Source organism: Oncorhynchus mykiss, unplaced genomic scaffold, assembly GCF_013265735.2.
Source record: "Oncorhynchus mykiss isolate Arlee unplaced genomic scaffold, USDA_OmykA_1.1 un_scaffold_379, whole genome shotgun sequence".
Classification (NCBI taxonomy): Eukaryota; Metazoa; Chordata; class Actinopteri; order Salmoniformes; family Salmonidae; genus Oncorhynchus; species Oncorhynchus mykiss.
This window is the reverse complement of record NW_023493826.1, coordinates 40,522-65,000: the sequence shown is the minus strand read 5'-3', so window position 1 is coordinate 65,000 and position 24,479 is coordinate 40,522. Positions and strand designations below refer to the sequence as shown.

The 24,479-nt window shown below is 45.6% G+C and overlaps 72 non-coding genes and 4 pseudogenes across 72 annotated transcripts in view; all 76 read right to left on the bottom strand.

Annotated features, from left to right (window-relative positions):
• The window catches only part of LOC118954096, a 119-nt gene extending 8 nt beyond the window's left edge, over nt 1-111 (bottom strand). The window contains exon 1 of the ribosomal RNA XR_005044281.1: nt 1-111. This exon is cut by the window's left edge and continues 8 nt beyond it. This is a non-coding gene — a ribosomal RNA (5S ribosomal RNA).
• Nucleotides 112-371: 260 nt separating this feature from the next.
• Nucleotides 372-490, bottom strand: LOC118954094. Its single transcript, XR_005044279.1, has one exon. It is a non-coding gene; the product is annotated as a 5S ribosomal RNA (ribosomal RNA).
• A 259-nt stretch (nt 491-749) lies between these two features.
• LOC118954093 lies at nt 750-868 on the bottom strand. The gene has a single exon (XR_005044278.1). It is a non-coding gene; the product is annotated as a 5S ribosomal RNA (ribosomal RNA).
• A 177-nt stretch (nt 869-1,045) lies between these two features.
• LOC118954092 lies at nt 1,046-1,164 on the bottom strand. The gene has a single exon (XR_005044277.1). It is a non-coding gene; the product is annotated as a 5S ribosomal RNA (ribosomal RNA).
• A 257-nt stretch (nt 1,165-1,421) lies between these two features.
• Nucleotides 1,422-1,540, bottom strand: LOC118954091. The gene has a single exon (XR_005044276.1). It is a non-coding gene; the product is annotated as a 5S ribosomal RNA (ribosomal RNA).
• A 177-nt stretch (nt 1,541-1,717) lies between these two features.
• On the bottom strand, nt 1,718-1,836 carry LOC118954090. The gene has a single exon (XR_005044275.1). It is a non-coding gene; the product is annotated as a 5S ribosomal RNA (ribosomal RNA).
• Nucleotides 1,837-2,013: 177 nt separating this feature from the next.
• On the bottom strand, nt 2,014-2,132 carry LOC118954089. Its single transcript, XR_005044274.1, has one exon. It is a non-coding gene; the product is annotated as a 5S ribosomal RNA (ribosomal RNA).
• Nucleotides 2,133-2,309: 177 nt separating this feature from the next.
• LOC118954088 lies at nt 2,310-2,428 on the bottom strand. The gene has a single exon (XR_005044273.1). It is a non-coding gene; the product is annotated as a 5S ribosomal RNA (ribosomal RNA).
• Nucleotides 2,429-2,687: 259 nt separating this feature from the next.
• On the bottom strand, nt 2,688-2,806 carry LOC118954087. Its single transcript, XR_005044272.1, has one exon. It is a non-coding gene; the product is annotated as a 5S ribosomal RNA (ribosomal RNA).
• A 177-nt stretch (nt 2,807-2,983) lies between these two features.
• LOC118954086 lies at nt 2,984-3,102 on the bottom strand. Its single transcript, XR_005044271.1, has one exon. It is a non-coding gene; the product is annotated as a 5S ribosomal RNA (ribosomal RNA).
• A 259-nt stretch (nt 3,103-3,361) lies between these two features.
• On the bottom strand, nt 3,362-3,480 carry LOC118954085. Its single transcript, XR_005044270.1, has one exon. It is a non-coding gene; the product is annotated as a 5S ribosomal RNA (ribosomal RNA).
• Nucleotides 3,481-3,734: 254 nt separating this feature from the next.
• Nucleotides 3,735-3,853, bottom strand: LOC118954083. Its single transcript, XR_005044268.1, has one exon. It is a non-coding gene; the product is annotated as a 5S ribosomal RNA (ribosomal RNA).
• A 177-nt stretch (nt 3,854-4,030) lies between these two features.
• LOC118954082 lies at nt 4,031-4,149 on the bottom strand. Its single transcript, XR_005044267.1, has one exon. It is a non-coding gene; the product is annotated as a 5S ribosomal RNA (ribosomal RNA).
• A 177-nt stretch (nt 4,150-4,326) lies between these two features.
• On the bottom strand, nt 4,327-4,445 carry LOC118954081. Its single transcript, XR_005044266.1, has one exon. It is a non-coding gene; the product is annotated as a 5S ribosomal RNA (ribosomal RNA).
• A 260-nt stretch (nt 4,446-4,705) lies between these two features.
• LOC118954080 lies at nt 4,706-4,824 on the bottom strand. Its single transcript, XR_005044265.1, has one exon. It is a non-coding gene; the product is annotated as a 5S ribosomal RNA (ribosomal RNA).
• A 177-nt stretch (nt 4,825-5,001) lies between these two features.
• LOC118954079 lies at nt 5,002-5,120 on the bottom strand. The gene has a single exon (XR_005044264.1). It is a non-coding gene; the product is annotated as a 5S ribosomal RNA (ribosomal RNA).
• Nucleotides 5,121-5,297: 177 nt separating this feature from the next.
• LOC118954078 lies at nt 5,298-5,416 on the bottom strand. Its single transcript, XR_005044263.1, has one exon. It is a non-coding gene; the product is annotated as a 5S ribosomal RNA (ribosomal RNA).
• Nucleotides 5,417-5,676: 260 nt separating this feature from the next.
• Nucleotides 5,677-5,795, bottom strand: LOC118954077. Its single transcript, XR_005044262.1, has one exon. It is a non-coding gene; the product is annotated as a 5S ribosomal RNA (ribosomal RNA).
• A 260-nt stretch (nt 5,796-6,055) lies between these two features.
• On the bottom strand, nt 6,056-6,174 carry LOC118954076. The gene has a single exon (XR_005044261.1). It is a non-coding gene; the product is annotated as a 5S ribosomal RNA (ribosomal RNA).
• A 177-nt stretch (nt 6,175-6,351) lies between these two features.
• On the bottom strand, nt 6,352-6,470 carry LOC118954075. The gene has a single exon (XR_005044260.1). It is a non-coding gene; the product is annotated as a 5S ribosomal RNA (ribosomal RNA).
• A 177-nt stretch (nt 6,471-6,647) lies between these two features.
• LOC118954074 lies at nt 6,648-6,766 on the bottom strand. The gene has a single exon (XR_005044259.1). It is a non-coding gene; the product is annotated as a 5S ribosomal RNA (ribosomal RNA).
• Nucleotides 6,767-7,026: 260 nt separating this feature from the next.
• Nucleotides 7,027-7,145, bottom strand: LOC118954072. Its single transcript, XR_005044257.1, has one exon. It is a non-coding gene; the product is annotated as a 5S ribosomal RNA (ribosomal RNA).
• A 177-nt stretch (nt 7,146-7,322) lies between these two features.
• Nucleotides 7,323-7,441, bottom strand: LOC118954071. Its single transcript, XR_005044256.1, has one exon. It is a non-coding gene; the product is annotated as a 5S ribosomal RNA (ribosomal RNA).
• Nucleotides 7,442-7,618: 177 nt separating this feature from the next.
• Nucleotides 7,619-7,737, bottom strand: LOC118954070. The gene has a single exon (XR_005044255.1). It is a non-coding gene; the product is annotated as a 5S ribosomal RNA (ribosomal RNA).
• Nucleotides 7,738-7,995: 258 nt separating this feature from the next.
• LOC118954069 lies at nt 7,996-8,114 on the bottom strand. Its single transcript, XR_005044254.1, has one exon. It is a non-coding gene; the product is annotated as a 5S ribosomal RNA (ribosomal RNA).
• A 259-nt stretch (nt 8,115-8,373) lies between these two features.
• LOC118954068 lies at nt 8,374-8,492 on the bottom strand. Its single transcript, XR_005044253.1, has one exon. It is a non-coding gene; the product is annotated as a 5S ribosomal RNA (ribosomal RNA).
• Nucleotides 8,493-8,751: 259 nt separating this feature from the next.
• LOC118954066 lies at nt 8,752-8,870 on the bottom strand. Its single transcript, XR_005044251.1, has one exon. It is a non-coding gene; the product is annotated as a 5S ribosomal RNA (ribosomal RNA).
• Nucleotides 8,871-9,047: 177 nt separating this feature from the next.
• Nucleotides 9,048-9,166, bottom strand: LOC118954065. Its single transcript, XR_005044250.1, has one exon. It is a non-coding gene; the product is annotated as a 5S ribosomal RNA (ribosomal RNA).
• Nucleotides 9,167-9,425: 259 nt separating this feature from the next.
• Nucleotides 9,426-9,546, bottom strand: LOC118954304 (annotated as a pseudogene).
• A 259-nt stretch (nt 9,547-9,805) lies between these two features.
• LOC118954064 lies at nt 9,806-9,924 on the bottom strand. Its single transcript, XR_005044249.1, has one exon. It is a non-coding gene; the product is annotated as a 5S ribosomal RNA (ribosomal RNA).
• A 260-nt stretch (nt 9,925-10,184) lies between these two features.
• On the bottom strand, nt 10,185-10,303 carry LOC118954063. The gene has a single exon (XR_005044248.1). It is a non-coding gene; the product is annotated as a 5S ribosomal RNA (ribosomal RNA).
• Nucleotides 10,304-10,480: 177 nt separating this feature from the next.
• Nucleotides 10,481-10,599, bottom strand: LOC118954062. The gene has a single exon (XR_005044247.1). It is a non-coding gene; the product is annotated as a 5S ribosomal RNA (ribosomal RNA).
• A 177-nt stretch (nt 10,600-10,776) lies between these two features.
• Nucleotides 10,777-10,895, bottom strand: LOC118954060. Its single transcript, XR_005044245.1, has one exon. It is a non-coding gene; the product is annotated as a 5S ribosomal RNA (ribosomal RNA).
• Nucleotides 10,896-11,072: 177 nt separating this feature from the next.
• LOC118954059 lies at nt 11,073-11,191 on the bottom strand. Its single transcript, XR_005044244.1, has one exon. It is a non-coding gene; the product is annotated as a 5S ribosomal RNA (ribosomal RNA).
• Nucleotides 11,192-11,368: 177 nt separating this feature from the next.
• On the bottom strand, nt 11,369-11,487 carry LOC118954058. Its single transcript, XR_005044243.1, has one exon. It is a non-coding gene; the product is annotated as a 5S ribosomal RNA (ribosomal RNA).
• Nucleotides 11,488-11,664: 177 nt separating this feature from the next.
• On the bottom strand, nt 11,665-11,783 carry LOC118954057. Its single transcript, XR_005044242.1, has one exon. It is a non-coding gene; the product is annotated as a 5S ribosomal RNA (ribosomal RNA).
• Nucleotides 11,784-11,960: 177 nt separating this feature from the next.
• Nucleotides 11,961-12,079, bottom strand: LOC118954056. The gene has a single exon (XR_005044241.1). It is a non-coding gene; the product is annotated as a 5S ribosomal RNA (ribosomal RNA).
• Nucleotides 12,080-12,256: 177 nt separating this feature from the next.
• On the bottom strand, nt 12,257-12,375 carry LOC118954055. The gene has a single exon (XR_005044240.1). It is a non-coding gene; the product is annotated as a 5S ribosomal RNA (ribosomal RNA).
• Nucleotides 12,376-12,552: 177 nt separating this feature from the next.
• Nucleotides 12,553-12,671, bottom strand: LOC118954054. Its single transcript, XR_005044239.1, has one exon. It is a non-coding gene; the product is annotated as a 5S ribosomal RNA (ribosomal RNA).
• A 177-nt stretch (nt 12,672-12,848) lies between these two features.
• On the bottom strand, nt 12,849-12,967 carry LOC118954053. Its single transcript, XR_005044238.1, has one exon. It is a non-coding gene; the product is annotated as a 5S ribosomal RNA (ribosomal RNA).
• A 260-nt stretch (nt 12,968-13,227) lies between these two features.
• On the bottom strand, nt 13,228-13,345 carry LOC118954262. The gene has a single exon (XR_005044447.1). It is a non-coding gene; the product is annotated as a 5S ribosomal RNA (ribosomal RNA).
• Nucleotides 13,346-13,605: 260 nt separating this feature from the next.
• LOC118954052 lies at nt 13,606-13,724 on the bottom strand. The gene has a single exon (XR_005044237.1). It is a non-coding gene; the product is annotated as a 5S ribosomal RNA (ribosomal RNA).
• Nucleotides 13,725-13,901: 177 nt separating this feature from the next.
• LOC118954051 lies at nt 13,902-14,020 on the bottom strand. The gene has a single exon (XR_005044236.1). It is a non-coding gene; the product is annotated as a 5S ribosomal RNA (ribosomal RNA).
• Nucleotides 14,021-14,197: 177 nt separating this feature from the next.
• LOC118954049 lies at nt 14,198-14,316 on the bottom strand. Its single transcript, XR_005044234.1, has one exon. It is a non-coding gene; the product is annotated as a 5S ribosomal RNA (ribosomal RNA).
• Nucleotides 14,317-14,493: 177 nt separating this feature from the next.
• Nucleotides 14,494-14,612, bottom strand: LOC118954048. Its single transcript, XR_005044233.1, has one exon. It is a non-coding gene; the product is annotated as a 5S ribosomal RNA (ribosomal RNA).
• Nucleotides 14,613-14,790: 178 nt separating this feature from the next.
• On the bottom strand, nt 14,791-14,909 carry LOC118954047. The gene has a single exon (XR_005044232.1). It is a non-coding gene; the product is annotated as a 5S ribosomal RNA (ribosomal RNA).
• Nucleotides 14,910-15,086: 177 nt separating this feature from the next.
• Nucleotides 15,087-15,205, bottom strand: LOC118954046. The gene has a single exon (XR_005044231.1). It is a non-coding gene; the product is annotated as a 5S ribosomal RNA (ribosomal RNA).
• Nucleotides 15,206-15,382: 177 nt separating this feature from the next.
• LOC118954045 lies at nt 15,383-15,501 on the bottom strand. Its single transcript, XR_005044230.1, has one exon. It is a non-coding gene; the product is annotated as a 5S ribosomal RNA (ribosomal RNA).
• A 176-nt stretch (nt 15,502-15,677) lies between these two features.
• LOC118954044 lies at nt 15,678-15,796 on the bottom strand. Its single transcript, XR_005044229.1, has one exon. It is a non-coding gene; the product is annotated as a 5S ribosomal RNA (ribosomal RNA).
• A 177-nt stretch (nt 15,797-15,973) lies between these two features.
• LOC118954043 lies at nt 15,974-16,092 on the bottom strand. The gene has a single exon (XR_005044228.1). It is a non-coding gene; the product is annotated as a 5S ribosomal RNA (ribosomal RNA).
• Nucleotides 16,093-16,269: 177 nt separating this feature from the next.
• Nucleotides 16,270-16,388, bottom strand: LOC118954042. The gene has a single exon (XR_005044227.1). It is a non-coding gene; the product is annotated as a 5S ribosomal RNA (ribosomal RNA).
• Nucleotides 16,389-16,565: 177 nt separating this feature from the next.
• On the bottom strand, nt 16,566-16,684 carry LOC118954041. Its single transcript, XR_005044226.1, has one exon. It is a non-coding gene; the product is annotated as a 5S ribosomal RNA (ribosomal RNA).
• Nucleotides 16,685-16,943: 259 nt separating this feature from the next.
• Nucleotides 16,944-17,062, bottom strand: LOC118954040. The gene has a single exon (XR_005044225.1). It is a non-coding gene; the product is annotated as a 5S ribosomal RNA (ribosomal RNA).
• Nucleotides 17,063-17,239: 177 nt separating this feature from the next.
• On the bottom strand, nt 17,240-17,358 carry LOC118954038. Its single transcript, XR_005044223.1, has one exon. It is a non-coding gene; the product is annotated as a 5S ribosomal RNA (ribosomal RNA).
• A 177-nt stretch (nt 17,359-17,535) lies between these two features.
• Nucleotides 17,536-17,654, bottom strand: LOC118954037. Its single transcript, XR_005044222.1, has one exon. It is a non-coding gene; the product is annotated as a 5S ribosomal RNA (ribosomal RNA).
• Nucleotides 17,655-17,914: 260 nt separating this feature from the next.
• Nucleotides 17,915-18,033, bottom strand: LOC118954036. The gene has a single exon (XR_005044221.1). It is a non-coding gene; the product is annotated as a 5S ribosomal RNA (ribosomal RNA).
• Nucleotides 18,034-18,210: 177 nt separating this feature from the next.
• Nucleotides 18,211-18,319, bottom strand: LOC118954313 (annotated as a pseudogene).
• Nucleotides 18,320-18,580: 261 nt separating this feature from the next.
• Nucleotides 18,581-18,699, bottom strand: LOC118954035. The gene has a single exon (XR_005044220.1). It is a non-coding gene; the product is annotated as a 5S ribosomal RNA (ribosomal RNA).
• Nucleotides 18,700-18,959: 260 nt separating this feature from the next.
• On the bottom strand, nt 18,960-19,078 carry LOC118954034. The gene has a single exon (XR_005044219.1). It is a non-coding gene; the product is annotated as a 5S ribosomal RNA (ribosomal RNA).
• Nucleotides 19,079-19,255: 177 nt separating this feature from the next.
• LOC118954033 lies at nt 19,256-19,374 on the bottom strand. Its single transcript, XR_005044218.1, has one exon. It is a non-coding gene; the product is annotated as a 5S ribosomal RNA (ribosomal RNA).
• A 177-nt stretch (nt 19,375-19,551) lies between these two features.
• Nucleotides 19,552-19,670, bottom strand: LOC118954032. The gene has a single exon (XR_005044217.1). It is a non-coding gene; the product is annotated as a 5S ribosomal RNA (ribosomal RNA).
• A 177-nt stretch (nt 19,671-19,847) lies between these two features.
• On the bottom strand, nt 19,848-19,966 carry LOC118954031. The gene has a single exon (XR_005044216.1). It is a non-coding gene; the product is annotated as a 5S ribosomal RNA (ribosomal RNA).
• Nucleotides 19,967-20,143: 177 nt separating this feature from the next.
• Nucleotides 20,144-20,262, bottom strand: LOC118954030. Its single transcript, XR_005044215.1, has one exon. It is a non-coding gene; the product is annotated as a 5S ribosomal RNA (ribosomal RNA).
• Nucleotides 20,263-20,439: 177 nt separating this feature from the next.
• Nucleotides 20,440-20,558, bottom strand: LOC118954029. The gene has a single exon (XR_005044214.1). It is a non-coding gene; the product is annotated as a 5S ribosomal RNA (ribosomal RNA).
• A 260-nt stretch (nt 20,559-20,818) lies between these two features.
• On the bottom strand, nt 20,819-20,937 carry LOC118954027. Its single transcript, XR_005044212.1, has one exon. It is a non-coding gene; the product is annotated as a 5S ribosomal RNA (ribosomal RNA).
• A 177-nt stretch (nt 20,938-21,114) lies between these two features.
• Nucleotides 21,115-21,223, bottom strand: LOC118954312 (annotated as a pseudogene).
• Nucleotides 21,224-21,483: 260 nt separating this feature from the next.
• Nucleotides 21,484-21,602, bottom strand: LOC118954026. Its single transcript, XR_005044211.1, has one exon. It is a non-coding gene; the product is annotated as a 5S ribosomal RNA (ribosomal RNA).
• A 177-nt stretch (nt 21,603-21,779) lies between these two features.
• Nucleotides 21,780-21,898, bottom strand: LOC118954025. Its single transcript, XR_005044210.1, has one exon. It is a non-coding gene; the product is annotated as a 5S ribosomal RNA (ribosomal RNA).
• Nucleotides 21,899-22,075: 177 nt separating this feature from the next.
• LOC118954024 lies at nt 22,076-22,194 on the bottom strand. Its single transcript, XR_005044209.1, has one exon. It is a non-coding gene; the product is annotated as a 5S ribosomal RNA (ribosomal RNA).
• A 177-nt stretch (nt 22,195-22,371) lies between these two features.
• Nucleotides 22,372-22,490, bottom strand: LOC118954023. Its single transcript, XR_005044208.1, has one exon. It is a non-coding gene; the product is annotated as a 5S ribosomal RNA (ribosomal RNA).
• A 177-nt stretch (nt 22,491-22,667) lies between these two features.
• LOC118954022 lies at nt 22,668-22,786 on the bottom strand. Its single transcript, XR_005044207.1, has one exon. It is a non-coding gene; the product is annotated as a 5S ribosomal RNA (ribosomal RNA).
• A 177-nt stretch (nt 22,787-22,963) lies between these two features.
• Nucleotides 22,964-23,082, bottom strand: LOC118954021. The gene has a single exon (XR_005044206.1). It is a non-coding gene; the product is annotated as a 5S ribosomal RNA (ribosomal RNA).
• A 177-nt stretch (nt 23,083-23,259) lies between these two features.
• LOC118954020 lies at nt 23,260-23,378 on the bottom strand. Its single transcript, XR_005044205.1, has one exon. It is a non-coding gene; the product is annotated as a 5S ribosomal RNA (ribosomal RNA).
• A 177-nt stretch (nt 23,379-23,555) lies between these two features.
• LOC118954323 lies at nt 23,556-23,663 on the bottom strand (annotated as a pseudogene).
• A 259-nt stretch (nt 23,664-23,922) lies between these two features.
• Nucleotides 23,923-24,041, bottom strand: LOC118954019. The gene has a single exon (XR_005044204.1). It is a non-coding gene; the product is annotated as a 5S ribosomal RNA (ribosomal RNA).
• A 177-nt stretch (nt 24,042-24,218) lies between these two features.
• On the bottom strand, nt 24,219-24,337 carry LOC118954018. The gene has a single exon (XR_005044203.1). It is a non-coding gene; the product is annotated as a 5S ribosomal RNA (ribosomal RNA).
• Nucleotides 24,338-24,479: the final 142 nt, after the last annotated feature.

Below are 24,479 nucleotides of genomic sequence, written 5' to 3'. Positions count from 1 at the left end.
GCACCTGGTATTCCCAGGCGGTCTCCCATCCAAGTACTAACCAGGCCCGACCCTGCTTAGCTTCCGAGATCGGACGAGATCAGGCGTACTCAGGCCGGTGTGGCCGTAAGCGAGAAACTATCTCTTGGTGCACCATGTAAAGTCAAAGTGAGCCTGATTAACAGCTGTTGCATTTCCACCATTTAGATAAGCATCTTTGTGTCACTCAAAAAGTGGAAGAAATTGCATATACTGTAGCCATAATTTGTAGCACAGATTGTTGGATGAAATACAAACTAACCTTGCTTACTTATTTCAAAGCGAGGGCACATATTTCAGCCTTGTGGGAAAAAACGGACAAAGAGTTGAAATTCCACAAGGCAGTGACAAAAAGCTTACAGCACCTGGTATTCCCAGGCGGTCTCCCATCCAAGTACTAACCAGGCCCGACCCTGCTTAGCTTCCGAGATCGGACGAGATCAGGCGTACTCAGGCCGGTGTGGCCGTAAGCGAGAAACTATCTCTTGGTGCACTATGTAAAGTCAAAGTGAGCCTGATTAACAGCTGTTGCATTTCCACCATTTAGATAAGCATCTTTGTGTCACTCAAAAGTGGAAGAAATTGCATATACTGTAGCCATAATTTGTAGCACAGATTGTTGGATGAAATACAAACTAACCTTGCTTACTTATTTCAAAGCGAGGGCACATATTTCAGCCTTGTGGGAAAAAACGGACAAAGAGTTGAAATTCCACAAGGCAGTGACAAAAAGCTTACAGCACCTGGTATTCCCAGGCGGTCTCCCATCCAAGTACTAACCAGGCCCGACCCTGCTTAGCTTCCGAGATCGGACGAGATCAGGCGTACTCAGGCCGGTGTGGCCGTAAGCGAAAGGCAATCTCAAAAAGTGGATGAAATTGCATATACTGTAGCCATAATTTGTAGCACAGATTGTTGGATGAAATACAAACTAACCTTGCTTACTTATTTCAAAGCGAGGGCACATATTTCAGCCTTGTGGGAAAAAACGGACAAAGAGTTGAAATTCCACAAGGCAGTGACAAAAAGCTTACAGCACCTGGTATTCCCAGGCGGTCTCCCATCCAAGTACTAACCAGGCCCGACCCTGCTTAGCTTCCGAGATCGGACGAGATCAGGCGTACTCAGGCCGGTGTGGCCGTAAGCGAGAACTATCTCTTGGTGCACATGTAAAGTCAAAGTGAGCCTGATTAACAGCTGTTGCATTTCCACCATTTAGATAAGCATCTTTGTGTCACTCAAAAGTGGAAGAAATTGCATATACTGTAGCCATAATTTGTAGCACAGATTGTTGGATGAAATACAAACTAACCTTGCTTACTTATTTCAAAGCGAGGGCACATATTTCAGCCTTGTGGGAAAAAACGGACAAAGAGTTGAAATTCCACAAGGCAGTGACAAAAAGCTTACAGCACCTGGTATTCCCAGGCGGTCTCCCATCCAAGTACTAACCAGGCCCGACCCTGCTTAGCTTCCGAGATCGGACGAGATCAGGCGTACTCAGGCCGGTGTGGCCGTAAGCGAAAGGCAATCTCAAAAAGTGGATGAAATTGCATATACTGTAGCCATAATTTGTAGCACAGATTGTTGGATGAAATACAAACTAACCTTGCTTACTTATTTCAAAGCGAGGGCACATATTTCAGCCTTGTGGGAAAAAACGGACAAAGAGTTGAAATTCCACAAGGCAGTGACAAAAAGCTTACAGCACCTGGTATTCCCAGGCGGTCTCCCATCCAAGTACTAACCAGGCCCGACCCTGCTTAGCTTCCGAGATCGGACGAGATCAGGCGTACTCAGGCCGGTGTGGCCGTAAGCGAAAGGCAATCTCAAAAAGTGGATGAAATTGCATATACTGTAGCCATAATTTGTAGCACAGATTGTTGGATGAAATACAAACTAACCTTGCTTACTTATTTCAAAGCGAGGGCACATATTTCAGCCTTGTGGGAAAAAACGGACAAAGAGTTGAAATTCCACAAGGCAGTGACAAAAAGCTTACAGCACCTGGTATTCCCAGGCGGTCTCCCATCCAAGTACTAACCAGGCCCGACCCTGCTTAGCTTCCGAGATCGGACGAGATCAGGCGTACTCAGGCCGGTGTGGCCGTAAGCGAAAGGCAATCTCAAAAAGTGGATGAAATTGCATATACTGTAGCCATAATTTGTAGCACAGATTGTTGGATGAAATACAAACTAACCTTGCTTACTTATTTCAAAGCGAGGGCACATATTTCAGCCTTGTGGGAAAAAACGGACAAAGAGTTGAAATTCCACAAGGCAGTGACAAAAAGCTTACAGCACCTGGTATTCCCAGGCGGTCTCCCATCCAAGTACTAACCAGGCCCGACCCTGCTTAGCTTCCGAGATCGGACGAGATCAGGCGTACTCAGGCCGGTGTGGCCGTAAGCGAGAAACTATCTCTTGGTGCACCATGTAAAGTCAAAGTGAGCCTGATTAACAGCTGTTGCATTTCCACCATTTAGATAAGCATCTTTGTGTCACTCAAAAGTGGAAGAAATTGCATATACTGTAGCCATAATTTGTAGCACAGATTGTTGGATGAAATACAAACTAACCTTGCTTACTTATTTCAAAGCGAGGGCACATATTTCAGCCTTGTGGGAAAAAACGGACAAAGAGTTGAAATTCCACAAGGCAGTGACAAAAAGCTTACAGCACCTGGTATTCCCAGGCGGTCTCCCATCCAAGTACTAACCAGGCCCGACCCTGCTTAGCTTCCGAGATCGGACGAGATCAGGCGTACTCAGGCCGGTGTGGCCGTAAGCGAAAGGCAATCTCAAAAAGTGGATGAAATTGCATATACTGTAGCCATAATTTGTAGCACAGATTGTTGGATGAAATACAAACTAACCTTGCTTACTTATTTCAAAGCGAGGGCACATATTTCAGCCTTGTGGGAAAAAACGGACAAAGAGTTGAAATTCCACAAGGCAGTGACAAAAAGCTTACAGCACCTGGTATTCCCAGGCGGTCTCCCATCCAAGTACTAACCAGGCCCGACCCTGCTTAGCTTCCGAGATCGGACGAGATCAGGCGTACTCAGGCCGGTGTGGCCGTAAGCGAGAAACTATCTCTTGGTGCACTATGTAAAGTCAAAGTGAGCCTGATTAACAGCTGTTGCATTTCCACCATTTAGATAAGCATCTTTGTGTCACTCAAAAGTGGAAGAAATTGCATATACTGTAGCCATAATTTGTAGCACAGATTGTTGGATGAAATACAAACTAACCTTGCTTACTTATTTCAAAGCGAGGGCACATATTTCAGCCTTGTGGGAAAAAACGGACAAAGAGTTGAAATTCCACAAGGCAGTGACAAAAAGCTTACAGCACCTGGTATTCCCAGGCGGTCTCCCATCCAAGTACTAACCAGGCCCGACCCTGCTTAGCTTCCGAGATCGGACGAGATCAGGCGTACTCAGGCCGGTGTGGCCGTAAGCGAGAACTACTCTTGTGCAATGTAAAGTCAAGTGAGCCTGATTAACAGCTGTTGCATTTCCACCATTTAGATAAGCATCTTTGTGTCACTCAAAAAGTGGAAGAAATTGCATATACTGTAGCCATAATTTGTAGCACAGATTGTTGGATGAAATACAAACTAACCTTGCTTACTTATTTCAAAGCGAGGGCACATATTTCAGCCTTGTGGGAAAAAACGGACAAAGAGTTGAAATTCCACAAGGCAGTGACAAAAAGCTTACAGCACCTGGTATTCCCAGGCGGTCTCCCATCCAAGTACTAACCAGGCCCGACCCTGCTTAGCTTCCGAGATCGGACGAGATCAGGCGTACTCAGGCCGGTGTGGCCGTAAGCGAAAGGCAATCTCAAAAAGTGGATGAAATTGCATATACTGTAGCCATAATTTGTAGCACAGATTGTTGGATGAAATACAAACTAACCTTGCTTACTTATTTCAAAGCGAGGGCACATATTTCAGCCTTGTGGGAAAAAACGGACAAAGAGTTGAAATTCCACAAGGCAGTGACAAAAAGCTTACAGCACCTGGTATTCCCAGGCGGTCTCCCATCCAAGTACTAACCAGGCCCGACCCTGCTTAGCTTCCGAGATCGGACGAGATCAGGCGTACTCAGGCCGGTGTGGCCGTAAGCGAAAGGCAATCTCAAAAAGTGGATGAAATTGCATATACTGTAGCCATAATTTGTAGCACAGATTGTTGGATGAAATACAAACTAACCTTGCTTACTTATTTCAAAGCGAGGGCACATATTTCAGCCTTGTGGGAAAAAACGGACAAAGAGTTGAAATTCCACAAGGCAGTGACAAAAAGCTTACAGCACCTGGTATTCCCAGGCGGTCTCCCATCCAAGTACTAACCAGGCCCGACCCTGCTTAGCTTCCGAGATCGGACGAGATCAGGCGTACTCAGGCCGGTGTGGCCGTAAGCGAGAAACTATCTCTTGGTGCACTATGTAAAGTCAAAGTGAGCCTGATTAACAGCTGTTGCATTTCCACCATTTAGATAAGCATCTTTGTGTCACTCAAAAAGTGGAAGAAATTGCATATACTGTAGCCATAATTTGTAGCACAGATTGTTGGATGAAATACAAACTAACCTTGCTTACTTATTTCAAAGCGAGGGCACATATTTCAGCCTTGTGGGAAAAAACGGACAAAGAGTTGAAATTCCACAAGGCAGTGACAAAAAGCTTACAGCACCTGGTATTCCCAGGCGGTCTCCCATCCAAGTACTAACCAGGCCCGACCCTGCTTAGCTTCCGAGATCGGACGAGATCAGGCGTACTCAGGCCGGTGTGGCCGTAAGCGAAAGGCAATCTCAAAAAGTGGATGAAATTGCATATACTGTAGCCATAATTTGTAGCACAGATTGTTGGATGAAATACAAACTAACCTTGCTTACTTATTTCAAAGCGAGGGCACATATTTCAGCCTTGTGGGAAAAAACGGACAAAGAGTTGAAATTCCACAAGGCAGTGACAAAAAGCTTACAGCACCTGGTATTCCCAGGCGGTCTCCCATCCAAGTACTAACCAGGCCCGACCCTGCTTAGCTTCCGAGATCGGACGAGATCAGGCGTACTCAGGCCGGTGTGGCCGTAAGCGAAAGGCAATCTCAAAAAGTGGATGAAATTGCATATACTGTAGCCATAATTTGTAGCACAGATTGTTGGATGAAATACAAACTAACCTTGCTTACTTATTTCAAAGCGAGGGCACATATTTCAGCCTTGTGGGAAAAAACGGACAAAGAGTTGAAATTCCACAAGGCAGTGACAAAAAGCTTACAGCACCTGGTATTCCCAGGCGGTCTCCCATCCAAGTACTAACCAGGCCCGACCCTGCTTAGCTTCCGAGATCGGACGAGATCAGGCGTACTCAGGCCGGTGTGGCCGTAAGCGAGAAACTATCTCTTGGTGCACTATGTAAAGTCAAAGTGAGCCTGATTAACAGCTGTTGCATTTCCACCATTTAGATAAGCATCTTTGTGTCACTCAAAAAGTGGAAGAAATTGCATATACTGTAGCCATAATTTGTAGCACAGATTGTTGGATGAAATACAAACTAACCTTGCTTACTTATTTCAAAGCGAGGGCACATATTTCAGCCTTGTGGGAAAAAACGGACAAAGAGTTGAAATTCCACAAGGCAGTGACAAAAAGCTTACAGCACCTGGTATTCCCAGGCGGTCTCCCATCCAAGTACTAACCAGGCCCGACCCTGCTTAGCTTCCGAGATCGGACGAGATCAGGCGTACTCAGGCCGGTGTGGCCGTAAGCGAGAAACTATCTCTTGGTGCACTATGTAAAGTCAAAGTGAGCCTGATTAAAAGCTGTTGCATTTCCACCATTTAGATAAGCATCTTTGTGTCACTCAAAAAGTGGAAGAAATTGCATATACTGTAGCCATAATTTGTAGCACAGATTGTTGGATGAAATACAAACTAACCTTGCTTACTTATTTCAAAGCGAGGGCACATATTTCAGCCTTGTGGGAAAAAACGGACAAAGAGTTGAAATTCCACAAGGCAGTGACAAAAAGCTTACAGCACCTGGTATTCCCAGGCGGTCTCCCATCCAAGTACTAACCAGGCCCGACCCTGCTTAGCTTCCGAGATCGGACGAGATCAGGCGTACTCAGGCCGGTGTGGCCGTAAGCGAAAGGCAATCTCAAAAAGTGGATGAAATTGCATATACTGTAGCCATAATTTGTAGCACAGATTGTTGGATGAAATACAAACTAACCTTGCTTACTTATTTCAAAGCGAGGGCACATATTTCAGCCTTGTGGGAAAAAACGGACAAAGAGTTGAAATTCCACAAGGCAGTGACAAAAAGCTTACAGCACCTGGTATTCCCAGGCGGTCTCCCATCCAAGTACTAACCAGGCCCGACCCTGCTTAGCTTCCGAGATCGGACGAGATCAGGCGTACTCAGGCCGGTGTGGCCGTAAGCGAAAGGCAATCTCAAAAAGTGGATGAAATTGCATATACTGTAGCCATAATTTGTAGCACAGATTGTTGGATGAAATACAAACTAACCTTGCTTACTTATTTCAAAGCGAGGGCACATATTTCAGCCTTGTGGGAAAAAACGGACAAAGAGTTGAAATTCCACAAGGCAGTGACAAAAAGCTTACAGCACCTGGTATTCCCAGGCGGTCTCCCATCCAAGTACTAACCAGGCCCGACCCTGCTTAGCTTCCGAGATCGGACGAGATCAGGCGTACTCAGGCCGGTGTGGCCGTAAGCGAGAAACTATCTCTTGGTGCACTATGTAAAGTCAAAGTGAGCCTGATTAACAGCTGTTGCATTTCCACCATTTAGATAAGCATCTTTGTGTCACTCAAAAAGTGGAAGAAATTGCATATACTGTAGCCATAATTTGTAGCACAGATTGTTGGATGAAATACAAACTAACCTTGCTTACTTATTTCAAAGCGAGGGCACATATTTCAGCCTTGTGGGAAAAAACGGACAAAGAGTTGAAATTCCACAAGGCAGTGACAAAAAGCTTACAGCACCTGGTATTCCCAGGCGGTCTCCCATCCAAGTACTAACCAGGCCCGACCCTGCTTAGCTTCCGAGATCGGACGAGATCAGGCGTACTCAGGCCGGTGTGGCCGTAAGCGAAAGGCAATCTCAAAAAGTGGATGAAATTGCATATACTGTAGCCATAATTTGTAGCACAGATTGTTGGATGAAATACAAACTAACCTTGCTTACTTATTTCAAAGCGAGGGCACATATTTCAGCCTTGTGGGAAAAAACGGACAAAGAGTTGAAATTCCACAAGGCAGTGACAAAAAGCTTACAGCACCTGGTATTCCCAGGCGGTCTCCCATCCAAGTACTAACCAGGCCCGACCCTGCTTAGCTTCCGAGATCGGACGAGATCAGGCGTACTCAGGCCGGTGTGGCCGTAAGCGAAAGGCAATCTCAAAAAGTGGATGAAATTGCATATACTGTAGCCATAATTTGTAGCACAGATTGTTGGATGAAATACAAACTAACCTTGCTTACTTATTTCAAAGCGAGGGCACATATTTCAGCCTTGTGGGAAAAAACGGACAAAGAGTTGAAATTCCACAAGGCAGTGACAAAAAGCTTACAGCACCTGGTATTCCCAGGCGGTCTCCCATCCAAGTACTAACCAGGCCCGACCCTGCTTAGCTTCCGAGATCGGACGAGATCAGGCGTACTCAGGCCGGTGTGGCCGTAAGCGAGAAACTATCTCTTGTGCACTATGTAAAGTCAAAGTGAGCCTGATTAACAGCTGTTGCATTTCCACCATTTAGATAAGCATCTTTGTGTCACTCAAAAGTGGAAGAAATTGCATATACTGTAGCCATAATTTGTAGCACAGATTGTTGGATGAAATACAAACTAACCTTGCTTACTTATTTCAAAGCGAGGGCACATATTTCAGCCTTGTGGGAAAAAACGGACAAAGAGTTGAAATTCCACAAGGCAGTGACAAAAAGCTTACAGCACCTGGTATTCCCAGGCGGTCTCCCATCCAAGTACTAACCAGGCCCGACCCTGCTTAGCTTCCGAGATCGGACGAGATCAGGCGTACTCAGGCCGGTGTGGCCGTAAGCGAGAAACTATCTCTTGGTGCACTATGTAAAGTCAAAGTGAGCCTGATTAACAGCTGTTGCATTTCCACCATTTAGATAAGCATCTTTGTGTCACTCAAAAAGTGGAAGAAATTGCATATACTGTAGCCATAATTTGTAGCACAGATTGTTGGATGAAATACAAACTAACCTTGCTTACTTATTTCAAAGCGAGGGCACATATTTCAGCCTTGTGGGAAAAAACGGACAAAGAGTTGAAATTCCACAAGGCAGTGACAAAAGCTTACAGCACCTGGTATTCCCAGGCGGTCTCCCATCCAAGTACTAACCAGGCCCGACCCTGCTTAGCTTCCGAGATCGGACGAGATCAGGCGTACTCAGGCCGGTGTGGCCGTAAGCGAGAAACTATCTCTTGGTGCACTATGTAAAGTCAAAGTGAGCCTGATTAACAGCTGTTGCATTCCACCATTTAGATAAGCATCTTTGTGTCACTCAAAAAGTGGAAGAAATTGCATATACTGTAGCCATAATTTGTAGCACAGATTGTTGGATGAAATACAAACTAACCTTGCTTACTTATTTCAAAGCGAGGGCACATATTTCAGCCTTGTGGGAAAAAACGGACAAAGAGTTGAAATTCCACAAGGCAGTGACAAAAAGCTTACAGCACCTGGTATTCCCAGGCGGTCTCCCATCCAAGTACTAACCAGGCCCGACCCTGCTTAGCTTCCGAGATCGGACGAGATCAGGCGTACTCAGGCCGGTGTGGCCGTAAGCGAAAGGCAATCTCAAAAAGTGGATGAAATTGCATATACTGTAGCCATAATTTGTAGCACAGATTGTTGGATGAAATACAAACTAACCTTGCTTACTTATTTCAAAGCGAGGGCACATATTTCAGCCTTGTGGGAAAAAACGGACAAAGAGTTGAAATTCCACAAGGCAGTGACAAAAAGCTTACAGCACCTGGTATTCCCAGGCGGTCTCCCATCCAAGTACTAACCAGGCCCGACCCTGCTTAGCTTCCGAGATCGGACGAGATCAGGCGTACTCAGGCCGGTGTGGCCGTAAGCGAGAAACTATCTCTTGGTGCACTATGTAAAGTCAAAGTGAGCCTGATTAACAGCTGTTGCATTTCCACCATTTAGATAAGCATCTTTGTGTCACTCAAAAAGTGGAAGAAATTGCATATACTGTAGCCATAATTTGTAGCACAGATTGTTGGATGAAATACAAACTAACCTTGCTTACTTATTTCAAAGCGAGGGCACATATTTCAGCCTTGTGGGAAAAAACGGACAAAGAGTTGAAATTCCACAAGGCAGTGACAAAAGCTTACAGCACCTGGTATTCCCAGGCGGTCTCCCATCCAAGTACTAACCAGGCCCGACCCTGCTTAGCTTCCGAGATCGGACCCGAGATCAGGTCGTACTCAGGCGGTGTGGCCGTAAGCGAAAAACTATCTCTTGGTGCACTATGTAAAGTCAAAGTGAGCCGATTAACAGCTGTTGCATTTCCACCATTTAGATAAGCATCTTTGTGTCACTCAAAAAGTGGATGAAATTGCATATACTGTAGCCATAATTTGTAGCACAGATTGTTGGATGAAATACAAACTAACCTTGCTTACTTATTTCAAAGCGAGGGCACATATTTCAGCCTTGTGGGAAAAAACGGACAAAGAGTTGAAATTCCACAAGGCAGTGACAAAAAGCTTACAGCACCTGGTATTCCCAGGCGGTCTCCCATCCAAGTACTAACCAGGCCCGACCCTGCTTAGCTTCCGAGATCGGACGAGATCAGGCGTACTCAGGCCGGTGTGGCCGTAAGCGAGAAACTATCTCTTGGTGCACTATGTAAAGTCAAAGTGAGCCTGATTAACAGCTGTTGCATTTCCACCATTTAGATAAGCATCTTTGTGTCACTCAAAAAGTGGAAGAAATTGCATATACTGTAGCCATAATTTGTAGCACAGATTGTTGGATGAAATACAAACTAACCTTGCTTACTTATTTCAAAGCGAGGGCACATATTTCAGCCTTGTGGAAAAAAACGGACAAAGAGTTGAAATTCCACAAGGCAGTGACAAAAAGCTTACAGCACCTGGTATTCCCAGGCGGTCTCCCATCCAAGTACTAACCAGGCCCGACCCTGCTTAGCTTCCGAGATCGGACGAGATCAGGCGTACTCAGGCCGGTGTGGCCGTAAGCGAAAGGCAATCTCAAAAAGTGGATGAAATTGCATATACTGTAGCCATAATTTGTAGCACAGATTGTTGGATGAAATACAAACTAACCTTGCTTACTTATTTCAAAGCGAGGGCACATATTTCAGCCTTGTGGGAAAAAACGGACAAAGAGTTGAAATTCCACAAGGCAGTGACAAAAAGCTTACAGCACCTGGTATTCCCAGGCGGTCTCCCATCCAAGTACTAACCAGGCCCGACCCTGCTTAGCTTCCGAGATCGGACGAGATCAGGCGTACTCAGGCCGGTGTGGCCGTAAGCGAAAGGCAATCTCAAAAAGTGGATGAAATTGCATATACTGTAGCCATAATTTGTAGCACAGATTGTTGGATGAAATACAAACTAACCTTGCTTACTTATTTCAAAGCGAGGGCACATATTTCAGCCTTGTGGGAAAAAACGGACAAAGAGTTGAAATTCCACAAGGCAGTGACAAAAAGCTTACAGCACCTGGTATTCCCAGGCGGTCTCCCATCCAAGTACTAACCAGGCCCGACCCTGCTTAGCTTCCGAGATCGGACGAGATCAGGCGTACTCAGGCCGGTGTGGCCGTAAGCGAAAGGCAATCTCAAAAAGTGGATGAAATTGCATATACTGTAGCCATAATTTGTAGCACAGATTGTTGGATGAAATACAAACTAACCTTGCTTACTTATTTCAAAGCGAGGGCACATATTTCAGCCTTGTGGGAAAAAACGGACAAAGAGTTGAAATTCCACAAGGCAGTGACAAAAAGCTTACAGCACCTGGTATTCCCAGGCGGTCTCCCATCCAAGTACTAACCAGGCCCGACCCTGCTTAGCTTCCGAGATCGGACGAGATCAGGCGTACTCAGGCCGGTGTGGCCGTAAGCGAAAGGCAATCTCAAAAAGTGGATGAAATTGCATATACTGTAGCCATAATTTGTAGCACAGATTGTTGGATGAAATACAAACTAACCTTGCTTACTTATTTCAAAGCGAGGGCACATATTTCAGCCTTGTGGGAAAAAACGGACAAAGAGTTGAAATTCCACAAGGCAGTGACAAAAAGCTTACAGCACCTGGTATTCCCAGGCGGTCTCCCATCCAAGTACTAACCAGGCCCGACCCTGCTTAGCTTCCGAGATCGGACGAGATCAGGCGTACTCAGGCCGGTGTGGCCGTAAGCGAAAGGCAATCTCAAAAAGTGGATGAAATTGCATATACTGTAGCCATAATTTGTAGCACAGATTGTTGGATGAAATACAAACTAACCTTGCTTACTTATTTCAAAGCGAGGGCACATATTTCAGCCTTGTGGGAAAAAACGGACAAAGAGTTGAAATTCCACAAGGCAGTGACAAAAAGCTTACAGCACCTGGTATTCCCAGGCGGTCTCCCATCCAAGTACTAACCAGGCCCGACCCTGCTTAGCTTCCGAGATCGGACGAGATCAGGCGTACTCAGGCCGGTGTGGCCGTAAGCGAAAGGCAATCTCAAAAAGTGGATGAAATTGCATATACTGTAGCCATAATTTGTAGCACAGATTGTTGGATGAAATACAAACTAACCTTGCTTACTTATTTCAAAGCGAGGGCACATATTTCAGCCTTGTGGGAAAAAACGGACAAAGAGTTGAAATTCCACAAGGCAGTGACAAAAAGCTTACAGCACCTGGTATTCCCAGGCGGTCTCCCATCCAAGTACTAACCAGGCCCGACCCTGCTTAGCTTCCGAGATCGGACGAGATCAGGCGTACTCAGGCCGGTGTGGCCGTAAGCGAAAGGCAATCTCAAAAAGTGGATGAAATTGCATATACTGTAGCCATAATTTGTAGCACAGATTGTTGGATGAAATACAAACTAACCTTGCTTACTTATTTCAAAGCGAGGGCACATATTTCAGCCTTGTGGGAAAAAACGGACAAAGAGTTGAAATTCCACAAGGCAGTGACAAAAAGCTTACAGCACCTGGTATTCCCAGGCGGTCTCCCATCCAAGTACTAACCAGGCCCGACCCTGCTTAGCTTCCGAGATCGGACGAGATCAGGCGTACTCAGGCCGGTGTGGCCGTAAGCGAAAGGCAATCTCAAAAAGTGGATGAAATTGCATATACTGTAGCCATAATTTGTAGCACAGATTGTTGGATGAAATACAAACTAACCTTGCTTACTTATTTCAAAGCGAGGGCACATATTTCAGCCTTGTGGGAAAAAACGGACAAAGAGTTGAAATTCCACAAGGCAGTGACAAAAAGCTTACAGCACCTGGTATTCCCAGGCGGTCTCCCATCCAAGTACTAACCAGGCCCGACCCTGCTTAGCTTCCGAGATCGGACGAGATCAGGCGTACTCAGGCCGGTGTGGCCGTAAGCGAAAGGCAATCTCAAAAAGTGGATGAAATTGCATATACTGTAGCCATAATTTGTAGCACAGATTGTTGGATGAAATACAAACTAACCTTGCTTACTTATTTCAAAGCGAGGGCACATATTTCAGCCTTGTGGGAAAAAACGGACAAAGAGTTGAAATTCCACAAGGCAGTGACAAAAAGCTTACAGCACCTGGTATTCCCAGGCGGTCTCCCATCCAAGTACTAACCAGGCCCGACCCTGCTTAGCTTCCGAGATCGGACGAGATCAGGCGTACTCAGGCCGGTGTGGCCGTAAGCGAGAAACTATCTCTTGGGCACTATGTAAAGTCAAAGTGAGCCTGATTAACAGCTGTTGCATTTCCACCATTTAGATAAGCATCTTTGTGTCACTCAAAAAGTGGAAGAAATTGCATATACTGTAGCCATAATTTGTAGCACAGATTGTTGGATGAAATACAAACTAACCTTGCTTACTTATTTCAAAGCGAGGGCACATATTTCAGCCTTGTGGGAAAAAAACGGACAAAGAGTTGAAATTCCACAAGGCAGTGACAAAAAGCTTACAGCACCTGGTATTCCCAGGCGGTCTCCCATCCAAGTACTAACCAGGCCCGACCCTGCTTAGCTTCCGAGATCGGACGAGATCAGGCGTACTCAGGCCGGTGTGCCGTAAGCGAGAAACTATCTCTTGGTGCACTATGTAAAGTCAAAGTGAGCCTGATTAACAGCTGTTGCATTTCCACCATTTAGATAAGCATCTTTGTGTCACTCAAAAAGTGGAAGAAATTGCATATACTGTAGCCATAATTTGTAGCACAGATTGTTGGATGAAATACAAACTAACCTTGCTTACTTATTTCAAAGCGAGGGCACATATTTCAGCCTTGTGGGAAAAAACGGACAAAGAGTTGAAATTCCACAAGGCAGTGACAAAAAGCTTACAGCACCTGGTATTCCCAGGCGGTCTCCCATCCAAGTACTAACCAGGCCCGACCCTGCTTAGCTTCCGAGATCGGACGAGATCAGGCGTACTCAGGCCGGTGTGGCCGTAAGCGAAAGGCAATCTCAAAAAGTGGATGAAATTGCATATACTGTAGCCATAATTTGTAGCACAGATTGTTGGATGAAATACAAACTAACCTTGCTTACTTATTTCAAAGCGAGGGCACATATTTCAGCCTTGTGGGAAAAAACGGACAAAGAGTTGAAATTCCACAAGGCAGTGACAAAAAGCTTACAGCACCTGGTATTCCCAGGCGGTCTCCCATCCAAGTACTAACCAGGCCCGACCCTGCTTAGCTTCCGAGATCGGACGAGATCAGGCGTACTCAGGCCGGTGTGGCCGTAAGCGAAAGGCAATCTCAAAAAGTGGATGAAATTGCATATACTGTAGCCATAATTTGTAGCACAGATTGTTGGATGAAATACAAACTAACCTTGCTTACTTATTTCAAAGCGAGGGCACATATTTCAGCCTTGTGGGAAAAAACGGACAAAGAGTTGAAATTCCACAAGGCAGTGACAAAAAGCTTACAGCACCTGGTATTCCCAGGCGGTCTCCCATCCAAGTACTAACCAGGCCCGACCCTGCTTAGCTTCCGAGATCGGACGAGATCAGGCGTACTCAGGCCGGTGTGGCCGTAAGCGAAAGGCAATCTCAAAAAGTGGATGAAATTGCATATACTGTAGCCATAATTTGTAGCACAGATTGTTGGATGAAATACAAACTAACCTTGCTTACTTATTTCAAAGCGAGGGCACATATTTCAGCCTTGTGGGAAAAAACGGACAAAGAGTTGAAATTCCACAAGGCAGTGACAAAAAGCTTACAGCACCTGGTATTCCCAGGCGGTCTCCCATCCAAGTACTAACCAGGCCCGACCCTGCTTAGCTTCCGAGATCGGACGAGATCAGGCGTACTCAGGCCGGTGTGGCCGTAAGCGAAAGGCAATCTCAAAAAGTGGATGAAATTGCATATACTGTAGCCATAATTTGTAGCACAGATTGTTGGATGAAATACAAACTAACCTTGCTTACTTATTTCAAAGCGAGGGCACATATTTCAGCCTTGTGGGAAAAAAACGGACAAAGAGTTGAAATTCCACAAGGCAGTGACAAAAAGCTTACAGCACCTGGTATTCCCAGGCGGTCTCCCATCCAAGTACTAACCAGGCCCGACCCTGCTTAGCTTCCGAGATCGGACGAGATCAGGCGTACTCAGGCCGGTGTGGCCGTAAGCGAAAGGCAATCTCAAAAAGTGGATGAAATTGCATATACTGTAGCCATAATTTGTAGCACAGATTGTTGGATGAAATACAAACTAACCTTGCTTACTTATTTCAAAGCGAGGGCACATATTTCAGCCTTGTGGGAAAAAACGGACAAAGAGTTGAAATTCCACAAGGCAGTGACAAAAAGCTTACAGCACCTGGTATTCCCAGGCGGTCTCCCATCCAAGTACTAACCAGGCCCGACCCTGCTTAGCTTCCGAGATCGGACGAGATCAGGCGTACTCAGGCCGGTGTGGCCGTAAGCGAAAGGCAATCTCAAAAAGTGGATGAAATTGCATATACTGTAGCCATAATTTGTAGCACAGATTGTTGGATGAAATACAAACTAACCTTGCTTACTTATTTCAAAGCGAGGGCACATATTTCAGCCTTGTGGGAAAAAACGGACAAAGAGTTGAAATTCCACAAGGCAGTGACAAAAAGCTTACAGCACCTGGTATTCCCAGGCGGTCTCCCATCCAAGTACTAACCAGGCCCGACCCTGCTTAGCTTCCGAGATCGGACGAGATCAGGCGTACTCAGGCCGGTGTGGCCGTAAGCGAAAGGCAATCTCAAAAAGTGGATGAAATTGCATATACTGTAGCCATAATTTGTAGCACAGATTGTTGGATGAAATACAAACTAACCTTGCTTACTTATTTCAAAGCGAGGGCACATATTTCAGCCTTGTGGGAAAAACGGACAAAGAGTTGAAATTCCACAAGGCAGTGACAAAAAGCTTACAGCACCTGGTATTCCCAGGCGGTCTCCCATCCAAGTACTAACCAGGCCCGACCCTGCTTAGCTTCCGAGATCGGACGAGATCAGGCGTACTCAGGCCGGTGTGGCCGTAAGCGAAAGGCAATCTCAAAAAGTGGATGAAATTGCATATACTGTAGCCATAATTTGTAGCACAGATTGTTGGATGAAATACAAACTAACCTTGCTTACTTATTTCAAAGCGAGGGCACATATTTCAGCCTTGTGGGAAAAAACGGACAAAGAGTTGAAATTCCACAAGGCAGTGACAAAAAGCTTACAGCACCTGGTATTCCCAGGCGGTCTCCCATCCAAGTACTAACCAGGCCCGACCCTGCTTAGCTTCCGAGATCGGACGAGATCAGGCGTACTCAGGCCGGTGTGGCCGTAAGCGAAAGGCAATCTCAAAAAGTGGATGAAATTGCATATACTGTAGCCATAATTTGTAGCACAGATTGTTGGATGAAATACAAACTAACCTTGCTTACTTATTTCAAAGCGAGGGCACATATTTCAGCCTTGTGGGAAAAAACGGACAAAGAGTTGAAATTCCACAAGGCAGTGACAAAAAGCTTACAGCACCTGGTATTCCCAGGCGGTCTCCCATCCAAGTACTAACCAGGCCCGACCCTGCTTAGCTTCCGAGATCGGACGAGATCAGGCGTACTCAGGCCGGTGTGGCCGTAAGCGAAAGGCAATCTCAAAAAGTGGATGAAATTGCATATACTGTAGCCATAATTTGTAGCACAGATTGTTGGATGAAATACAAACTAACCTTGCTTACTTATTTCAAAGCGAGGGCACATATTTCAGCCTTGTGGGAAAAAACGGACAAAGAGTTGAAATTCCACAAGGCAGTGACAAAAAGCTTACAGCACCTGGTATTCCCAGGCGGTCTCCCATCCAAGTACTAACCAGGCCCGACCCTGCTTAGCTTCCGAGATCGGACGAGATCAGGCGTACTCAGGCCGGTGTGGCCGTAAGCGAGAACTATCTCTTGGTGCACTATGTAAAGTCAAAGTGAGCCTGATTAACAGCTGTTGCATTTCCACCATTTAGATAAGCATCTTTGTGTCACTCAAAAAGTGGAAGAAATTGCATATACTGTAGCCATAATTTGTAGCACAGATTGTTGGATGAAATACAAACTAACCTTGCTTACTTATTTCAAAGCGAGGGCACATATTTCAGCCTTGTGGGAAAAAACGGACAAAGAGTTGAAATTCCACAAGGCAGTGACAAAAAGCTTACAGCACCTGGTATTCCCAGGCGGTCTCCCATCCAAGTACTAACCAGGCCCGACCCTGCTTAGCTTCCGAGATCGGACGAGATCAGGCGTACTCAGGCCGGTGTGGCCGTAAGCGAAAGGCAATCTCAAAAAGTGGATGAAATTGCATATACTGTAGCCATAATTTGTAGCACAGATTGTTGGATGAAATACAAACTAACCTTGCTTACTTATTTCAAAGCGAGGGCACATATTTCAGCCTTGTGGGAAAAAACGGACAAAGAGTTGAAATTCCACAAGGCAGTGACAAAAAGCTTACAGCACCTGGTATTCCCAGGCGGTCTCCCATCCAAGTACTAACCAGGCCCGACCCTGCTTAGCTTCCGAGATCGGACGAGATCAGGCGTACTCAGGCCGGTGTGGCCGTAAGCGAAAGGCAATCTCAAAAAGTGGATGAAATTGCATATACTGTAGCCATAATTTGTAGCACAGATTGTTGGATGAAATACAAACTAACCTTGCTTACTTATTTCAAAGCGAGGGCACATATTTCAGCCTTGTGGGAAAAAACGGACAAAGAGTTGAAATTCCACAAGGCAGTGACAAAAAGCTTACAGCACCTGGTATTCCCAGGCGGTCTCCCATCCAAGTACTAACCAGGCCCGACCCTGCTTAGCTTCCGAGATCGGACGAGATCAGGCGTACTCAGGCCGGTGTGGCCGTAAGCGAGAAACTATCTCTTGGTGCACTATGTAAAGTCAAAGTGAGCCTGATTAACAGCTGTTGCATTTCCACCATTTAGATAAGCATCTTTGTGTCACTCAAAAAGTGGAAGAAATTGCATATACTGTAGCCATAATTTGTAGCACAGATTGTTGGATGAAATACAAACTAACCTTGCTTACTTATTTCAAAGCGAGGGCACATATTTCAGCCTTGTGGGAAAAAACGGACAAAGAGTTGAAATTCCACAAGGCAGTGACAAAAAGCTTACAGCACCTGGTATTCCCAGGCGGTCTCCCATCCAAGTACTAACCAGGCCCGACCCTGCTTAGCTTCCGAGATCGGACGAGATCAGGCGTACTCAGGCCGGTGTGGCCGTAAGCGAAAGGCAATCTCAAAAAGTGGATGAAATTGCATATACTGTAGCCATAATTTGTAGCACAGATTGTTGGATGAAATACAAACTAACCTTGCTTACTTATTTCAAAGCGAGGGCACATATTTCAGCCTTGTGGGAAAAAACGGACAAAGAGTTGAAATTCCACAAGGCAGTGACAAAAAGCTTACAGCACCTGGTATTCCCAGGCGGTCTCCCATCCAAGTACTAACCAGGCCCGACCCTGCTTAGCTTCCGAGATCAGACGTACTCAGGCCGGTGTGGCCGTAAGCGAGAAACTATCTCTTGGTGCACTATGTAAAGTCAAAGTGAGCCTGATTAACAGCTGTTGCATTTCCACCATTTAGATAAGCATCTTTGTGTCACTCAAAAAGTGGAAGAAATTGCATATACTGTAGCCATAATTTGTAGCACAGATTGTTGGATGAAATACAAACTAACCTTGCTTACTTATTTCAAAGCGAGGGCACATATTTCAGCCTTGTGGGAAAAAAACGGACAAAGAGTTGAAATTCCACAAGGCAGTGACAAAAAGCTTACAGCACCTGGTATTCCCAGGCGGTCTCCCATCCAAGTACTAACCAGGCCCGACCCTGCTTAGCTTCCGAGATCGGACGAGATCAGGCGTACTCAGGCCGGTGTGGCCGTAAGCGAGAAACTATCTCTTGGTGCACTATGTAAAGTCAAAGTGAGCCTGATTAACAGCTGTTGCATTTCCACCATTTAGATAAGCATCTTTGTGTCACTCAAAAAGTGGAAGAAATTGCATATACTGTAGCCATAATTTGTAGCACAGATTGTTGGATGAAATACAAACTAACCTTGCTTACTTATTTCAAAGCGAGGGCACATATTTCAGCCTTGTGGGAAAAAACGGACAAAGAGTTGAAATTCCACAAGGCAGTGACAAAAAGCTTACAGCACCTGGTATTCCCAGGCGGTCTCCCATCCAAGTACTAACCAGGCCCGACCCTGCTTAGCTTCCGAGATCGGACGAGATCAGGCGTACTCAGGCCGGTGTGGCCGTAAGCGAAAGGCAATCTCAAAAAGTGGATGAAATTGCATATACTGTAGCCATAATTTGTAGCACAGATTGTTGGATGAAATACAAACTAACCTTGCTTACTTATTTCAAAGCGAGGGCACATATTTCAGCCTTGTGGGAAAAAACGGACAAAGAGTTGAAATTCCACAAGGCAGTGACAAAAAGCTTACAGCACCTGGTATTCCCAGGCGGTCTCCCATCCAAGTACTAACCAGGCCCGACCCTGCTTAGCTTCCGAGATCGGACGAGATCAGGCGTACTCAGGCCGGTGTGGCCGTAAGCGAAAGGCAATCTCAAAAAGTGGATGAAATTGCATATACTGTAGCCATAATTTGTAGCACAGATTGTTGGATGAAATACAAACTAACCTTGCTTACTTATTTCAAAGCGAGGGCACATATTTCAGCCTTGTGGGAAAAAACGGACAAAGAGTTGAAATTCCACAAGGCAGTGACAAAAAGCTTACAGCACCTGGTATTCCCAGGCGGTCTCCCATCCAAGTACTAACCAGGCCCGACCCTGCTTAGCTTCCGAGATCGGACGAGATCAGGCGTACTCAGGCCGGTGTGGCCGTAAGCGAAAGGCAATCTCAAAAAGTGGATGAAATTGCATATACTGTAGCCATAATTTGTAGCACAGATTGTTGGATGAAATACAAACTAACCTTGCTTACTTATTTCAAAGCGAGGGCACATATTTCAGCCTTGTGGGAAAAAACGGACAAAGAGTTGAAATTCCACAAGGCAGTGACAAAAAGCTTACAGCACCTGGTATTCCCAGGCGGTCTCCCATCCAAGTACTAACCAGGCCCGACCCTGCTTAGCTTCCGAGATCGGACGAGATCAGGCGTACTCAGGCCGGTGTGGCCGTAAGCGAAAGGCAATCTCAAAAAGTGGATGAAATTGCATATACTGTAGCCATAATTTGTAGCACAGATTGTTGGATGAAATACAAACTAACCTTGCTTACTTATTTCAAAGCGAGGGCACATATTTCAGCCTTGTGGGAAAAAACGGACAAAGAGTTGAAATTCCACAAGGCAGTGACAAAAAGCTTACAGCACCTGGTATTCCCAGGCGGTCTCCCATCCAAGTACTAACCAGGCCCGACCCTGCTTAGCTTCCGAGATCGGACGAGATCAGGCGTACTCAGGCCGGTGTGGCCGTAAGCGAAAGGCAATCTCAAAAAGTGGATGAAATTGCATATACTGTAGCCATAATTTGTAGCACAGATTGTTGGATGAAATACAAACTAACCTTGCTTACTTATTTCAAAGCGAGGGCACATATTTCAGCCTTGTGGGAAAAAACGGACAAAGAGTTGAAATTCCACAAGGCAGTGACAAAAAGCTTACAGCACCTGGTATTCCCAGGCGGTCTCCCATCCAAGTACTAACCAGGCCCGACCCTGCTTAGCTTCCGAGATCGGACGAGATCAGGCGTACTCAGGCCGGTGTGGCCGTAAGCGAGAAACTATCTCTTGGTGCACTATGTAAAGTCAAAGTGAGCCTGATTAACAGCTGTTGCATTTCCACCATTTAGATAAGCATCTTTGTGTCACTCAAAAAGTGGAAGAAATTGCATATACTGTAGCCATAATTTGTAGCACAGATTGTTGGATGAAATACAAACTAACCTTGCTTACTTATTTCAAAGCGAGGGCACATATTTCAGCCTTGTGGGAAAAAACGGACAAAGAGTTGAAATTCCACAAGGCAGTGACAAAAAGCTTACAGCACCTGGTATTCCCAGGCGGTCTCCCATCCAAGTACTAACCAGGCCCGACCCTGCTTAGCTTCCGAGATCGGACGAGATCAGGCGTACTCAGGCCGGTGTGGCCGTAAGCGAAAGGCAATCTCAAAAAGTGGATGAAATTGCATATACTGTAGCCATAATTTGTAGCACAGATTGTTGGATGAAATACAAACTAACCTTGCTTACTTATTTCAAAGCGAGGGCACATATTTCAGCCTTGTGGGAAAAAACGGACAAAGAGTTGAAATTCCACAAGGCAGTGACAAAAAGCTTACAGCACCTGGTATTCCCAGGCGGTCTCCCATCCAAGTACTAACCAGGCCCGACCCTGCTTAGCTTCCGAGATCAGACGTACTCAGGCCGGTGTGGCCGTAAGCGAGAAACTATCTCTTGGTGCACTATGTAAAGTCAAAGTGAGCCTGATTAACAGCTGTTGCATTTCCACCATTTAGATAAGCATCTTTGTGTCACTCAAAAAGTGGAAGAAATTGCATATACTGTAGCCATAATTTGTAGCACAGATTGTTGGATGAAATACAAACTAACCTTGCTTACTTATTTCAAAGCGAGGGCACATATTTCAGCCTTGTGGGAAAAAACGGACAAAGAGTTGAAATTCCACAAGGCAGTGACAAAAAGCTTACAGCACCTGGTATTCCCAGGCGGTCTCCCATCCAAGTACTAACCAGGCCCGACCCTGCTTAGCTTCCGAGATCGGACGAGATCAGGCGTACTCAGGCCGGTGTGGCCGTAAGCGAAAGGCAATCTCAAAAAGTGGATGAAATTGCATATACTGTAGCCATAATTTGTAGCACAGATTGTTGGATGAAATACAAACTAACCTTGCTTACTTATTTCAAAGCGAGGGCACATATTTCAGCCTTGTGGGAAAAAACGGACAAAGAGTTGAAATTCCACAAGGCAGTGACAAAAAGCTTACAGCACCTGGTATTCCCAGGCGGTCTCCCATCCAAGTACTAACCAGGCCCGACCCTGCTTAGCTTCCGAGATCGGACGAGATCAGGCGTACTCAGGCCGGTGTGGCCGTAAGCGAAAGGCAATCTCAAAAAGTGGATGAAATTGCATATACTGTAGCCATAATTTGTAGCACAGATTGTTGGATGAAATACAAACTAACCTTGCTTACTTATTTCAAAGCGAGGGCACATATTTCAGCCTTGTGGGAAAAAACGGACAAAGAGTTGAAATTCCACAAGGCAGTGACAAAAAGCTTACAGCACCTGGTATTCCCAGGCGGTCTCCCATCCAAGTACTAACCAGGCCCGACCCTGCTTAGCTTCCGAGATCGGACGAGATCAGGCGTACTCAGGCCGGTGTGGCCGTAAGCGAAAGGCAATCTCAAAAAGTGGATGAAATTGCATATACTGTAGCCATAATTTGTAGCACAGATTGTTGGATGAAATACAAACTAACCTTGCTTACTTATTTCAAAGCGAGGGCACATATTTCAGCCTTGTGGGAAAAAACGGACAAAGAGTTGAAATTCCACAAGGCAGTGACAAAAAGCTTACAGCACCTGGTATTCCCAGGCGGTCTCCCATCCAAGTACTAACCAGGCCCGACCCTGCTTAGCTTCCGAGATCGGACGAGATCAGGCGTACTCAGGCCGGTGTGGCCGTAAGCGAAAGGCAATCTCAAAAAGTGGATGAAATTGCATATACTGTAGCCATAATTTGTAGCACAGATTGTTGGATGAAATACAAACTAACCTTGCTTACTTATTTCAAAGCGAGGGCACATATTTCAGCCTTGTGGGAAAAAACGGACAAAGAGTTGAAATTCCACAAGGCAGTGACAAAAAGCTTACAGCACCTGGTATTCCCAGGCGGTCTCCCATCCAAGTACTAACCAGGCCCGACCCTGCTTAGCTTCCGAGATCGGACGAGATCAGGCGTACTCAGGCCGGTGTGGCCGTAAGCGAAAGGCAATCTCAAAAAGTGGATGAAATTGCATATACTGTAGCCATAATTTGTAGCACAGATTGTTGGATGAAATACAAACTAACCTTGCTTACTTATTTCAAAGCGAGGGCACATATTTCAGCCTTGTGGGAAAAAACGGACAAAGAGTTGAAATTCCACAAGGCAGTGACAAAAAGCTTACAGCACCTGGTATTCCCAGGCGGTCTCCCATCCAAGTACTAACCAGGCCCGACCCTGCTTAGCTTCCGAGATCGGACGAGATCAGGCGTACTCAGGCCGGTGTGGCCGTAAGCGAAAGGCAATCTCAAAAAGTGGATGAAATTGCATATACTGTAGCCATAATTTGTAGCACAGATTGTTGGATGAAATACAAACTAACCTTGCTTACTTATTTCAAAGCGAGGGCACATATTTCAGCCTTGTGGGAAAAAACGGACAAAGAGTTGAAATTCCACAAGGCAGTGACAAAAAGCTTACAGCACCTGGTATTCCCAGGCGGTCTCCCATCCAAGTACTAACCAGGCCCGACCCTGCTTAGCTTCCGAGATCGGACGAGATCAGGCGTACTCAGGCCGGTGTGGCCGTAAGCGAAAGGCAATCTCAAAAAGTGGATGAAATTGCATATACTGTAGCCATAATTTGTAGCACAGATTGTTGGATGAAATACAAACTAACCTTGCTTACTTATTTCAAAGCGAGGGCACATATTTCAGCCTTGTGGGAAAAAACGGACAAAGAGTTGAAATTCCACAAGGCAGTGACAAAAAGCTTACAGCACCTGGTATTCCCAGGCGGTCTCCCATCCAAGTACTAACCAGGCCCGACCCTGCTTAGCTTCCGAGATCAGACGTACTCAGGCCGTGTGGCCGTAAGCGAGAAACTATCTCTTGGTGCACTATGTAAAGTCAAAGTGAGCCTGATTAACAGCTGTTGCATTTCCACCATTTAGATAAGCATCTTTGTGTCACTCAAAAAGTGGAAGAAATTGCATATACTGTAGCCATAATTTGTAGCACAGATTGTTGGATGAAATACAAACTAACCTTGCTTACTTATTTCAAAGCGAGGGCACATATTTCAGCCTTGTGGGAAAAACGGACAAAGAGTTGAAATTCCACAAGGCAGTGACAAAAAGCTTACAGCACCTGGTATTCCCAGGCGGTCTCCCATCCAAGTACTAACCAGGCCCGACCCTGCTTAGCTTCCGAGATCGGACGAGATCAGGCGTACTCAGGCCGGTGTGGCCGTAAGCGAAAGGCAATCTCAAAAAGTGGATGAAATTGCATATACTGTAGCCATAATTTGTAGCACAGATTGTTGGATGAAATACAAACTAACCTTGCTTACTTATTTCAAAGCGAGGGCACATATTTCAGCCTTGTGGGAAAAAACGGACAAAGAGTTGAAATTCCACAAGGCAGTGACAAAAAGCTTACAGCACCTGGTATTCCCAGGCGGTCTCCCATCCAAGTACTAACCAGGCCCGACCCTGCTTAGCTTCCGAGATCGGACGAGATCAGGCGTACTCAGGCCGGTGTGGCCGTAAGCGAAAGGCAATCTCAAAAAGTGGATGAAATTGCATATACTGTAGCCATAATTTGTAGCACAGATTGTTGGATGAAATACAAACTAACCTTGCTTACTTATTTCAAAGCGAGGGCACATATTTCAGCCTTGTGGGAAAAAACGG